General features: G+C 48.1%; 1 protein-coding gene across 4 annotated transcripts in view; it reads right to left on the minus strand.

Moving 5' to 3' along the window:
* LOC124308109 (nucleolysin TIAR) overlaps positions 1-12,637 on the minus strand; it is a 295,980-nt gene that overhangs the window by 191,434 nt on the left and 91,909 nt on the right. The window contains exon 1 of one of the 4 annotated variants that reach the window (XM_046770484.1): positions 8,895-9,050. The exons of the other annotated variants lie outside the window; for them this stretch is intronic. The gene's annotated coding sequence lies outside the window, so the exon portion shown is untranslated. Of the gene's footprint in view, positions 1-8,894; positions 9,051-12,637 lie in introns of those variants that run through there. 4 annotated transcript variants of the gene reach the window in all.

Consider the following 12,637-nt stretch of genomic DNA (forward strand, 5'->3'; position numbering starts at 1 on the left):
GATAAATCGGAGGGACTTGTATTCTCCGTTCAGCGAATGAGAACATAAATTTTTGCGAATCAGTCACATACTTTTCATCAGAGCCGAATTGGGGAGGTTTGTCATGCCATGTTCGGAGATCCCTAATTGTGACTGATTTCGCTCACGGAGTACGCGTATTTTTTTCGACCCTTCCAATTCACAATGAAAGATTACTCGACGATACAGCAGGGTGATGGATTTATCGAGAGCATGGGGGAGAAGTGGAAAATGGCAATGTTGTTTCGTTCGAATTGTAACCGATCGCTTCTGGACTCCATGAAAATTCTGTCGAATGAGAAATGAATTGATTATCCGAGCTTTTGGGGCGATTTTGAAAAATACTTTTTACACAAGTCGTACGACGTTGTACCGACTATACCTACTCGAAATTCGATTTCCATACAGTCCACGTCAAATATCTTAAAGCGATGCGTAAGGTGGAACACTCGTGGTTAATAATAATACGCCGTCCAACGCGTTTAACTCATCCATCAAACGCGACCTTTCTCGTCCGGCCAAAGTTTCGACTCCACCGATAAGACTTCCCCCGATAATTCACCCGTGACACTCGGGTCTGTTTTGAAATACAATTCTCCCTTACAATCCACGCAAGCATCGCTTTAAGGAGCCGAAGTACCTGTATTCGAGGTGTTCGTATCCAGCTCCGTGACAGTTTCAAGCCGGGATCAAACGATTCGGCTGATTTTCGGAGGGCGATAAACAGGTTCTTCGGATTCCATACAAAGCGATCGCGGGCATCTAGGTGCCGGTGATATCCTTAATTTTCACCGAGAGGGTGAAGGGTTGCAGCGTAGCCGGGTGACCACACCTCCAGGGAGGGAACCGGTGCGCGCGCAGAACTCGGCGGTCCACTTCCGAGGATGGCGAGCGGCAGGAGCGGACGAAAGCTGCGGAATCGGTCGTGTTCCTATCGGGACGAGCCCACCCACCGATTTCGGGCAGGATTCCAGGCTCGTCGGCGAATGTTCGCAGCGTCGTTAATTTGCACGTCTCCCGTTCGCCCGAACGGGAATTGCACGGTCCCACTTCCCGAACAAATGCCGGGAGAGAAGGGGGGGACGGGAATGGCCTGCGGTAGGTGTAGTTGGCCTGATTTATTTCACCGTCACAACGATCGGCGCGTCGGGCCCGCCTCGCGTACGTGCCCTGCGCCCCAAATTGCCGACTTATAAACTCTCCGGGCCGCCGGTGGTGAGAAAGTGCGAAAGTGAGAAAGTGAGGAGGCCACGGGATCCGGCTGTGGCTTAGGATAATCCGAAATATTTATGGACCGCGATGCGGGGAGCGGGGGTGAACATCTCGGCCACTACGCCGCCACCCTCGACTCGCACACCCTGCGTCGTTTCACGCGGGTGTCGATTCGATATGACGACGATGATCAGGCCCGCACTGTCAAATCGCGAGAAAGTCAACAGGGCTGGTGGGGGGGGATGGCAGCCCCTGTCGACACCCTCTGGAATCAGGGCTCATCCCTCGTTTAAATTCATTAACTTCACCCGTCTACGCCAAAGTTTCATTTTTATGCAAATCCACTCCCGCTGTATAATATACCCACGACCACCGACCAAAGTCAAGTTAAAGTTGATGTGGGTTTTACTTTGAAAGTGAACAGACGCGAACAGCCAACGAACGTGCTGAACCCACGGAGCTCGTGCTCCCGCGTATCGGAGCTTTTTTCTTTTTCTTTTTTTTTTTTTCTTTTTTTTTATTGTCTTGGAGAGGGATTTTCAGAACTTGAGGGAACTTTGAACGATCAGTCGATATCTGTTTCTGGTCATTTCGCTGGCTTTCGTGAGCAAAAATTTGAGGACCGAGCTTTAAGCTTTCGGGATTTCAAGCTTTTCGACGAATCATCGCAACATTAGGTACTTGAAACTTTCGGAAGCTGTAACATACTGTGGGATTCAAGACCTGGCTGTCTGTCTTGTCGTTGAAATTGTCGATATTTTGGAGGCTTATTATTTAAATATGTAAGATGTCGGTACGTAAGAAATTAATTTCTCGCCACCACATGTAAATTTTCCAATTTTTCGCCGTAACTAGATATGAATAATACTCGAACTTTCGTCCGCGTTTCCCGTTTCCCTTCGTCTACAGAACACCTATTGCAAATTATTGGAATAGCGACGAGTGCATTTCCGCCGCCACCGCCTCAGCCCATTTTCCATGTCTGCGGATCCAGGTTCTGGAGAATATATTAGAAATTCGAGTACGGAACGGTGGGCTATACACCTTATACCCATCGATATTCGTTTTCACAGAGACCTTGTGTTCCCGATTCGTTCGTACGCTACGACCGGCTGGGCTGCGTTTGCGTTTCATTTGCCTCCCCGTCTTTCCACACGGCGAGACCCGGCGCGCATGCAGGTTTGAATAAATTTAAATGCGCGCAGACGAGGATGGGGGGAAACTCACCTTCAGCCTTTCGCGACTTAACCGGCACATCCGGGTATTCGGTGAAAAGCGGCAAAACGTGCCGCGCTGCGGAGGAAGAAACGACCGCGTAAGATAATAGCCGCTCTCCGTGTATCCATCGTCATTTATTTACCGGCATGGCCGTGATAACCGTACGAGGATCGAGAAGCGGTCGTCCTGCACCTGGTATCGAACCCTTTGAGCGTAACCGGATCCCGCGGAGGCTTATCGTACTCTTGCAACATTAGGCTTCCCCGTTATTTATCGAGCTTTTAAGCTTTCAATTTTTTCGCCGCTCTTATTTATGGTCCACCTTTTCCTCGGCGAGGGCAAACAGCGCGGAGCAAGGAGCGCGAGTAGCCGGCTAGAAGGCCCCGCTCCTCGGTGCTCCTTATTTATTTTCCGAGGGAAATTTTAAGCTCGGTTTTCCACGAACGTTGGCCAGACTGCGCCGAGACGGTCGGGTTAAAAGGTGCAAAAAGGATGACCCGGTCTGCCGAGGTAAAGAAAAATATACATACACGGTTTTACACAGGCGCGGCCGGGATAAACAACGAACGCGAGAAAAAGGACAACCTGATTCTAAAACACCGACTGGCGTGATAAATGCTTCGTCAAGATCAACCTGCACGAGGGCTTAAACCGACGCGATTAATTATCTTTTTATCAGGCCTCGCCGGGGCTTGAATTTGACAAGCCAACCCCCCCAAAAACTATACCGAGGACCCTTGTGTCTCGCCGAGGAATTTCATACCGTCACATCCATAAGACTGTACACTCCTCTCTCTCTCTCTCTCTCGCTCTCTCTGTCTCTCTCTCTGCAATCTCATTCTTGCAGATCGTCAACGCGCCCCTTGTTCAAAGGGGTGAAGGGCATTCAACCCCGCTAGTTGGAGTGGAAATAAGAAAAAGTTTTTCCCCGCATTTTTTTTTGCGCCTTGAAAAAACTGACGGAACAGCTACGAAGCAATGGAATAATAATTTAATCGCGAAGCGTCTAATTGTTTGTCGAACGCTTTCCAAGATTGTGCTAAAAATTTCAACAGTGCAAGCACGAACGTTTTTTTTTTTTTTTTTTCTTCAAATTGCGTAACGATCCCCTTCGCTGCAGACTCACTGCCTCCATGTAGCAAGTATAAATTTTATCATGAGAAAATTGCGGGAGCCGAGCGATCTAAAAATATGTCCCGGGGTGCATAATAATAAGTGATGACACGGCCAATGAGCGTGAAGAAGTTGGCCATGCGAGAAAAATCGGGCTCTCGGGATAAGGTGTATAAAAATGATAAATAAATAAACGCTCTACCCTGCAGCTGCAGGGATACTGGTTGCATATGCTAAACAGCAGGCCATCGCTTTTTTCCATCATTATTATCGTTGTTGTTGTCATTATTTACCCCCTTTTTTCACCTCGCACACCCCGCGAATCGCGCCCTCTCGATGCCCGTAACATTATACATAATAAAGCCTCAGGAAAAAAAGTAAACGCCGAGTGTATCGTGAGTTCTGAAACTTTGGGGGTGTGTAAAACCGATTCTATACGTTGTGTACACAACATACGCCCGTGACGTGTGTATACGTGTAAGCTTTCGGCTTGGGCTGCGTTAATTTAATGCGCAGATATAGAGGGAGACCCACCGGCGGGTGTTGTTGTGTGAGATGTGGAAGCATACCGTGTGTGCCGTATATTTCTACAAGTTCGAAATACGCACCCACGCATCGAATGTGAGTATATGTACATATTGTACACGTACGAGTATACGTGCGAATCTCCCTGTGTACGGGATATGCCACGAAGAACGTGCGCAAGAAAAACGATGGCGAATTCAACGAGCCGATATTTTCATAGGGATACTCGATACTCGAACTCGGTGTGTATGCGTGTGTGTTTTTTTCTTCGTTTTTTCGAAAAATATCCCGCGAAGAAGAAACGAGGATAGAGCGGGATGATATGTTTTGGGAGAAAGGTGGGCGCCAAGTTTGCCGAGAGAGTTTGAATTTTAAGGGGGAGATGCGGTGGGTGTATTAGGCATCGGAAGGTGGGTATATAAGACGGGTGCGCGTTGCGTTGAATTTATAGGGGTAGTTTCTTAACTTTTATAAGCGATTCTCCGAACAACTTATCACCCCTGATCTCTTCCTGCCTCCCCGATTCATACGCGGATCCTTTCGACGGCCGCGGCCCTACGATCTCACCTTTCATTCCCAGACGAACGATGTCTCGACTTGCATTCGCGTACCCCGGCGAAATGACCTGCTTCAATTCACATGCGAGAAGTGAGGTGGCGCGATTTTTCTCTTCGCTTTATTTATCTATCCGTCGCGAATCCTCGATTCCGGGGGCGCCGCAGGATATTGAGGAATACGCTGGGCGAGTGTTGATTCAACTACTGGATGTGCATCGCGGCCGGTGAAAAGGGGAAAATGTGAAAATATTTGGTCTGGAAGAGAGAAATCGAGAGAGAAAGGGGTGATGTATACACCGCGTTGAGCATACCGGCTGAATTCAAGCTGTGAAAATGCTTTTAAAGTACCTCTTCTTGCCCCGTCTCGCTCCTTCTTCTTCTTCTCTCGCGCTCGTTCATCTTGTTTTCGTCAAAGGTGTGCAATATGTTGTAATATAGCAGGAGTGAAAAGAATGATATTAACACGAAAATGATGAAAATATCAAGAGGTAAATAGAAAACAAAGACGGGACGCCCGGAAAAGCCGTATCATTTTAAACGGGCGTGTACCAGACTCGTACGAAAAGGTATCCCTCCAAAAAAAAAAGAGGATCGAAGTGTGAAAAAAAAAAATCAAACTTTCCAATTCTGTTTCGCATTTCTCGCTCAACCGTTCTACACATCGTCTGACTTTCCCCGAATTCGTTTGGTTCTGGGCCATTTGATCAGTCAGAGGGAACGAGGGGCGGGAGGGAAGGAGGGGTTGAAAAGAGAAAAATTGAAGGAGAGACGCAGGCGGCTACGGGGCGAGGGGGGGGGGGAGGGGGAGGGGGAAGGGGGTGGAGGAATGTAACTCCGAGATAAGGAGAACGGCGGGGAAAAACATCTCTCATAAATATAAAAAATATAAAAGCTACCCTTTTGATGGAGTATCCCTCCTCCCTCCTCCCTCCCTTTCACCCTCCGCCCTCGCGTCGCGCCCGCTCCCTTCACCCTTAATATCAGAGCAAAACGCGACCACGTCGCCCGGCTCTCGGGGTTAGACCATTGCCCGTTCGTAGCCGACAGACCCTCGTACGGGCGTGTTTAACGACCCTTAGTTTACGGAGCTTCGTATTTTGTTTAAAATTCACCCCGCAAAACGACCGTCGATCCGGCGCTTGACGCTGCGGCTATAGGTATAGGTACCACGGTGAACAGACCGCACGGTGAAAATTATCAAGAGATGGTGGAAACGAGGAGAATCGCCCGGCCGGTCCTCAGCAATGGCTGCACTCCTCGCCGACTCCTTCTCAAGTTATCCTTCAGCAGCGAGCCGAGTGCCACTTGATACTCCGAAAGCCACCGCGCCCGCCGCTGTTTCGTATAAGCTACCGAAAGACGAAGTACCGATGCCCTGCAGTTCTGAGGAATGGAGTTTACGTTCAATAGATACGACACGCGGCGCTTTTAGTCCACAATTGTAGGGGGCACGGTTTAATCGGCCCACCGACCAGTAAGACACGTAAATAAACGAACCGGGAGATTTTGGCTCGTGAGAAATGTGGGACGCAAACTCAAAAGTACTAGAAGATGTAAGAAGATGTTCAAAAATGGCACATCATGCGTAGAACGACGAAATTGTGCCAGAAAATTCAAAAATTCATTCCCGGAGCTCGATAAAATCAGTTAACACTGAGTGAAATGTATTAAAGTCACCGGAAAGAATCAAACGCGAAGAATTACTTTCTACTTATACAAATATGTAAAAAAAAAAAATTTACAAATAGTCACTGCAAGTATGCTGTACTAATTTTTCCAGTGATACACTCATCGCTGAAGATCAGTGATAATTTACCGATATCGGTAAAGTTTCGCCCTGTTAATATTTAGGTAGACAGTATCTTCAACGTTAAAGTTCATTTGCTATTCCGACCCTCCGAAAGCTATTGTAAAAATCATTCAGTGAAGTTATAATCGAGAGAGAGAGAGAGAGAGAGAGAGAGAGAGAGAGAGAGAGTGAAGAATGGGAAGCCCGCGGTCGCATATGGTATCGCATTTCTCCCCGGCTCTGTGTGTTTGAGGTATAACGTATTGTGCGATACGACGTAGAGCGTGGGGTGCATAACTTAGACGCGGGCGCGCCTTAAACCCATGAATTTCTATAAATTCAGCGGGGCCACGGTGTTCGTAACGGCGCGGCGTGAGGCGGCAGTGTCGCCGTTGAAGGTAACGGGGGCGAGTTCTTTTCGCTCGGTATCCGCGCAGCGACGATTCTCTGCCCCTTTCGCAAAGGCGCCCCGCAGGAGCCGGTAGCAGGTGGAAAAACGACGGCGTTCCCTCCTTTTCCGCGAGGAGGTGGCTTCTGCATTTTCGAACCGAGCAGAGACCGGCCCCGTGGTGGGTACAATACGGAAAGTACGGAGGAGCAATAAACCAGTTTTATTTCCGCGGGGTGGGTTTGAAATTCTAGATGGTTCGGAAGCACCGCGAGACCGATGGGGAGGAAGGGCGCGAGCAGCTCTCTCGGCCTAGTTGTGGATTCAGCGGGGGGCCTCATACATATGGGACCAATTTACAAAAATTATATTCAGAATAAGCGAGGGCCGTCAGGGGGGTGGCAGGGGGTGAGGGGCGACCCTCGAAACGTCCTAAGCGGCGTCATTGTCGAAGGATTTTCAAGATTTCGGATGTCTCCTCAAGGGCTAGCCGCGGCTTCCGGTCCGGATAGAGGTTTTCATTCACCGCCGGATCGAGAATTAATTCTTTGCAAGCACCACGGAGCGATTAATTTACGGGAAGGATGAGCGGTTCCCGCACCGGGATTCCTGCAGGATCCGAGACGCTGTCAAGAGCACTGATTGAAATATGGGGTGGAAAAGCCCTGGGCGGCGACGGCGGCGGCGGCGGCGGTGGAATCGAGACGAGACGAGGCGAGTCGCGCACAATTTCAAGCTCCGAACCCGAGAGCACCCTTTAGGCGAACCTTAAATTATCTTAAATTATTCATTACCAAAATTGTAGCTCGCCGTCCCGCCCCATCCACCCCTCCACTCTGTAATCAGACGAACGATGCTATAACAACTGATCTGAAATTTATGCATCACGGCCGCTCGACTATTCGCGCCGCATGCATTATCCCCTCTCTCGAGGGAGGCTACCCTCCCCCCCCCCCTGCCCGCCGCATTTCCGCTACTCAGACGTATCAAGGTGCACTTGCCCATATGCGGTCTACGGAAAGGATTGTTGTGTGCAGGCACTCGGGAAAACCAAACCGGGCCAGACTTCTTATTCAGACGTATAACACATGCTGAGAGTCTGCTGGGGATATGTGTGTGTGTGTGTGTGTGTGTGTTTCTGCTGCGGGGGTGGGTCCGGATAATATAAACGTTCTCGCGCCCCGCGCCCCTTTCTATCCGGGTATACCGTGCATTTGTCGCACGACGATTTACCTCGCGATCAACCCGAACGTGCCGGATATACAGGGCCGGTGATGCCACGTACTGGGTGGTCGGGAAATACGGTTTTTAGCGAACGTGGAGAGGAAAAAGCTCTGCACGTTTTGTTGAACGACCAGAAACTGTTATCTCTTCAGTGACATTTGTGCAACGCTTTTTAATCGTTGAAACCGAACATTCCTTACCATCGAAACTCGATATTTTTGGATTTTTCGAAACGCGTAAATTTTTTCTGATTTTTCATAGGTCACATTGGACGCTATGTGAAAATTTTAACCTAGTGATAAATTCAGCACTTTTGATTTTCGAGATTTATATCTTCGGTAGAAATTCAATGTCACCTAGGTTGACGAAATTGTCAAATTCGAATTTAGCACTTTTGGAGAATATCTTCAAAATGTAAGTATAACAATTTATCCGGTTATTCTCCAAGAGTCTGCAGCAAAAACGATGAATCAGGTTTTTCACACTTGCATGCATCGCTTGAGTCTCACGACGCATAATTAATCGTTATTCTTGCTTCGTACTTTCATAGGCGTTCCAACAGCGAATTGACACTGACAACGCGAAGTAGGTAATCGAAAGTTATTGTCCCTCAAAGCAATCAATTTTCGTCGGTGTTCTCTCGGTATTTTCTTATGCAATATACATCAGCCTGATATACGGCGCGATGCGCGATACTACGGGCTTCGTGAATAAAGAAGTAGGGTATAAGAGGGGTGCGGTAAAAAGAAAGGTGTGAATAGCACTCGGCGCCATGGAGAATTGATTCCGTCATATCAAACGAGGGCTACGTCTAGGTAAAGTTTGACTTACGAAAGTTTGTTCTACTCACATTTCGGTGTTTATCAAACAGAGCAGGTATACTCTGTGTTGCTCGGCTTGTCTAAACGAACACTGAGAGAAATCCTAGTTCACTCACGAATCGTAACTGTAGTCGACACTTTTTTAAATAAAATACGATTTCGAGTCGGAACCAAACCGAACAGTTCCGTACTGACCGATATTCCATTGATCACTAGCCACTGCACGGTCGAAGCTCCAATTTCCGTGATTCGCTTCACTCGGCGCGTACCTAAACACAACAGTCTCCTCTTACTTCGTAAACACCAACGCCCAATGTTTACATTACACCTCTCAGAGGGTAAGAATCACATTTGATAGTCAGTATCGGTACGGAATTCGTCGCGTAACGTTCGTTTCGTTGTTCCGTGAGTGAGACGTTGAGTGAACAGTGTACGACAAGTGATTGTTTTCTTATATTCATCACGTGCAGACCCAACGTTCATTAGACTCGAGATTCATCGATCTTCGGTCACATTCACCCCCAGCGGTGCCACAGTTGAAAAGTAAGTGCTTGTTGACAAGAGAAAGAATACAAAAAACAATAAACAAATTAACCACTCACTCAAATCGTTCCCAATGTCGCGGCGAAGTCATTAACGCCAGGAGTCTGCGTAACGCGTAATTCGAAGCTCCCGTTTCATTCGAAAAAGGAATTATGCATGTACCCGGGCAATAACGCGGCATGTCCCACACGCATGCCACGCTGGCTTGTGATTAAAGCGTTTGCGCCGGTAGTCACGTGGGGGCTGTTCGTTTTGAAAATTGCGTTAATTTGCCAGGCAACTGAACGAACGAACGAAGTCGGGGTGAACTACTGGCTGGTATGTACCTAGCCTGGATTCGTGACTGACGCGGTAATCACTGTACCTACAATCACTGTGTTGAATCGCTGTGAAATCATCCGCCGCATTCGAGCTTCGCAAATAAAATACCTGCCCGCCGGTGTATCGCGGGGGGCGCATTCGGCATTACACGGGTGTGCATCATACACGTGCACGCGAAGCTGCGCTTTACACTTACACGAATGTTCAGAGTGGTCGAAATTACCCATATTTGTCTAAACGCTGTGCGTACAATCGGCTTCTGAAGCGCAACCCGCATTCCGCTGTATACGAGCTCCCGCATGCTTCAAACCCCGCAGCGGTCAGAGTCAGGTGAGCAAAAATCAACATCGTCGAACATTTTTGTTTATACCAGAGGTCGAATTTTACCGTATTATACCGCGTGTGACCGGGATACCGCATTTGCAGATTCATATTTGAGTTTGATATACTTTGAACGAGTTGTTTTTCTTTTTTTTTTTTTGTTTTTAGTTTGCAAATATTACATAAATAAATAGACACGGAGTATTTGTGTTTGCCGTTACTTCTGCCGGAGATTTTTCTTCCCGTAAGTGGGAATGGAAATTGTGAAGGAAAAATTGAAGGTTCCACTAACCTCGGGTCGAATGACGCGGCATTTACCCCGCGAACCACGAGGCTGTAGGGGGTTGCACACATCAAACGACGACGTACGGAAATAATTAGGGAAAGATAACGACCTTTCGCACGGCTTGATACGAATGATAGAGTTTAATGAAAATCTTTTAATTAAAATTTTCGAGTGAAAGAAGCGCAGCCGCGAGAAGAGGAGCCGGGTTACGGTGTGGGTGTATATAAGGGGCAAGGTGGAGTAGGAAGAAAGCGTGGCTCCTCGTTCAGAGTCGGTGGAAAATGTCAAGTGTCATCGCGATAATTAATCATTTATTAATTGGCAAGAAAGACGCGTATCATCCCCTCAAATTGCTCAATTTTCCCTCTAAGCCACTCGTGTTAACTACCCGGTAAGGTATAATTAATTCTAATTAATCAATGCCCGCCTTCGTGTCATCTAGTACCTAGTTAGAGACACTTCTCGCCCGCGCCGTCACATAACCCACAAACCGACAAGTTTTAACAAATCACCTTTCACCACCGCTACTCCCCACCTCCAGGTACACACCTACTCACCTGCCATACTCCGTGCGATTCGTTTCCAACATTTCGCGACTTGTCTCGAACTTGGGTGAAATTTATGACGCCATTTGATTCTTTGATCGAAAAAGCCACGTTCAGACAACTTCTTTCACCCTCGATTTTGAAGTTGCAACTTCGATCCAACAACGTGGACCAGCCTTTAGCCCTGCGTGATGTGATTACTAGAATCTGGATAAATTTGTATTCCAAAAAGCTGCTTTGCGGTGAATTTCCTCCCTTTAGGAGACGCTTCGGTTGATCGCTAACGACCCAACTAGCCGCACTCGTTTCAAATAATTAGCAAAAACGTGACAACCCAGAACCTGAAATCATTTAATTCTCCGAACTGTACTACACATTGGACTTATCGCATGTATAAAACTTGAACTTTAATCCTTTTAAATAAACTCTAACTCATTTCAAATAAATACTTCGAATAAGTATACTCGTAACCCTGAGAATTTTGAAACAGAAATTCTTAAAACCTGAGCAGCCACGAACTTTAGTCCGCAACAAAAATAGTCTTTGATTTCAAACACGTATCTATCCGAACCTTGGCGACGGGGTGCAAAAATTGCCGAATCCGTACGGATGCAGGTGCGACGAGGTACAGGAAGAGACTCGGGCGAGACAATAAATGCGGAGGCGCACACAGCCGAGGCATCCTCGAGGATCGCACCGCCTTCCGGGCGGTTCCACGGAGCTGCGTGTTAATTAATTAGCACCCCAGCCTCCCTCGGGGTGCTCTTCTCATTTCTCTCGTCCCGTCTCTGCGCTCAGTCTCGAGAAAGTTTGCCGGGCTTGACGGGGTTCGTAGGAAAATATCTGGCTGCGGGAGCGGGCTCTCCCTTACAAAGTGACGAAGTCAACCGAGGGTCGAGCGTTTCTCCTATATCTGAACCGGGGTCGCCTCTCGCCGACCGTTCGATAAATTCTGAGCTTTACCCGACTCGGTTAAAAGCACGGCCCGCCGTCTCGCGAGTGTCCATCGCTGATACGCCGAAGAGAGATTCTCGGACGAGGACCGGGACCGGGACCGGGAGGGAGTCACCCCAGGAGGGTGACGACCAAATAACCCGTGATTGATTCGGCAAAAAATTCCCGCCTCTCAAGGTACAAATTGAAAAATAAACTACACGTGTCGCGGTCTTTCTCGTCGTCGTCCTTGCAGTCCTGCCTGTGCCCGGCCCGGCATTCCTCGCGCGTCACGGAGCCATAAAATAATAAATTTTTACTCCACCATTTCCAAGCCGTTTCATTTCCTTTTCCCATTTGGCTTTTATTTATTTTTTACTCTCTCTCTTTCTTTTTCATCCTCCCCGCCTCTCTTCTTCACTCCGTTACTCTCGCGCTCGCGTTTCAAACGGCCTGCGAACGCTTGTCGAGTTTGTTACAGTACTTACGGTACTAACGACGTGATTATTTGCCTCGCTCTTTCTATACGGGTTTTGAGAATCGCACAATCGTCGTTCGGCCAAGCGCTACGCTTAACAAACTTCCCCCGGATCGCCGGATTCATTCCCTGTTACCAAAATTGCTTCTTTCTCGTCACGCCATGCCGTTAGCCGTGATCGATTTACAGCTATTATTTGCTCAATCCACTTCGCTACAGGGGCTCGAGGGTCTCAGGTGCATCGGCAGCCTTACGATTTTATTCGATACGCTCCCTGGCCGCCACGGGCTTAAACCGATAGCTCGGAGCGAGACAGGTGAATACCTTCGAAACAAAAGCTCCGCT

This window comes from Neodiprion virginianus, chromosome 6 (assembly GCF_021901495.1).
Source record: "Neodiprion virginianus isolate iyNeoVirg1 chromosome 6, iyNeoVirg1.1, whole genome shotgun sequence".
NCBI lineage: Eukaryota > Metazoa > Arthropoda > Insecta > Hymenoptera > Diprionidae > Neodiprion > Neodiprion virginianus.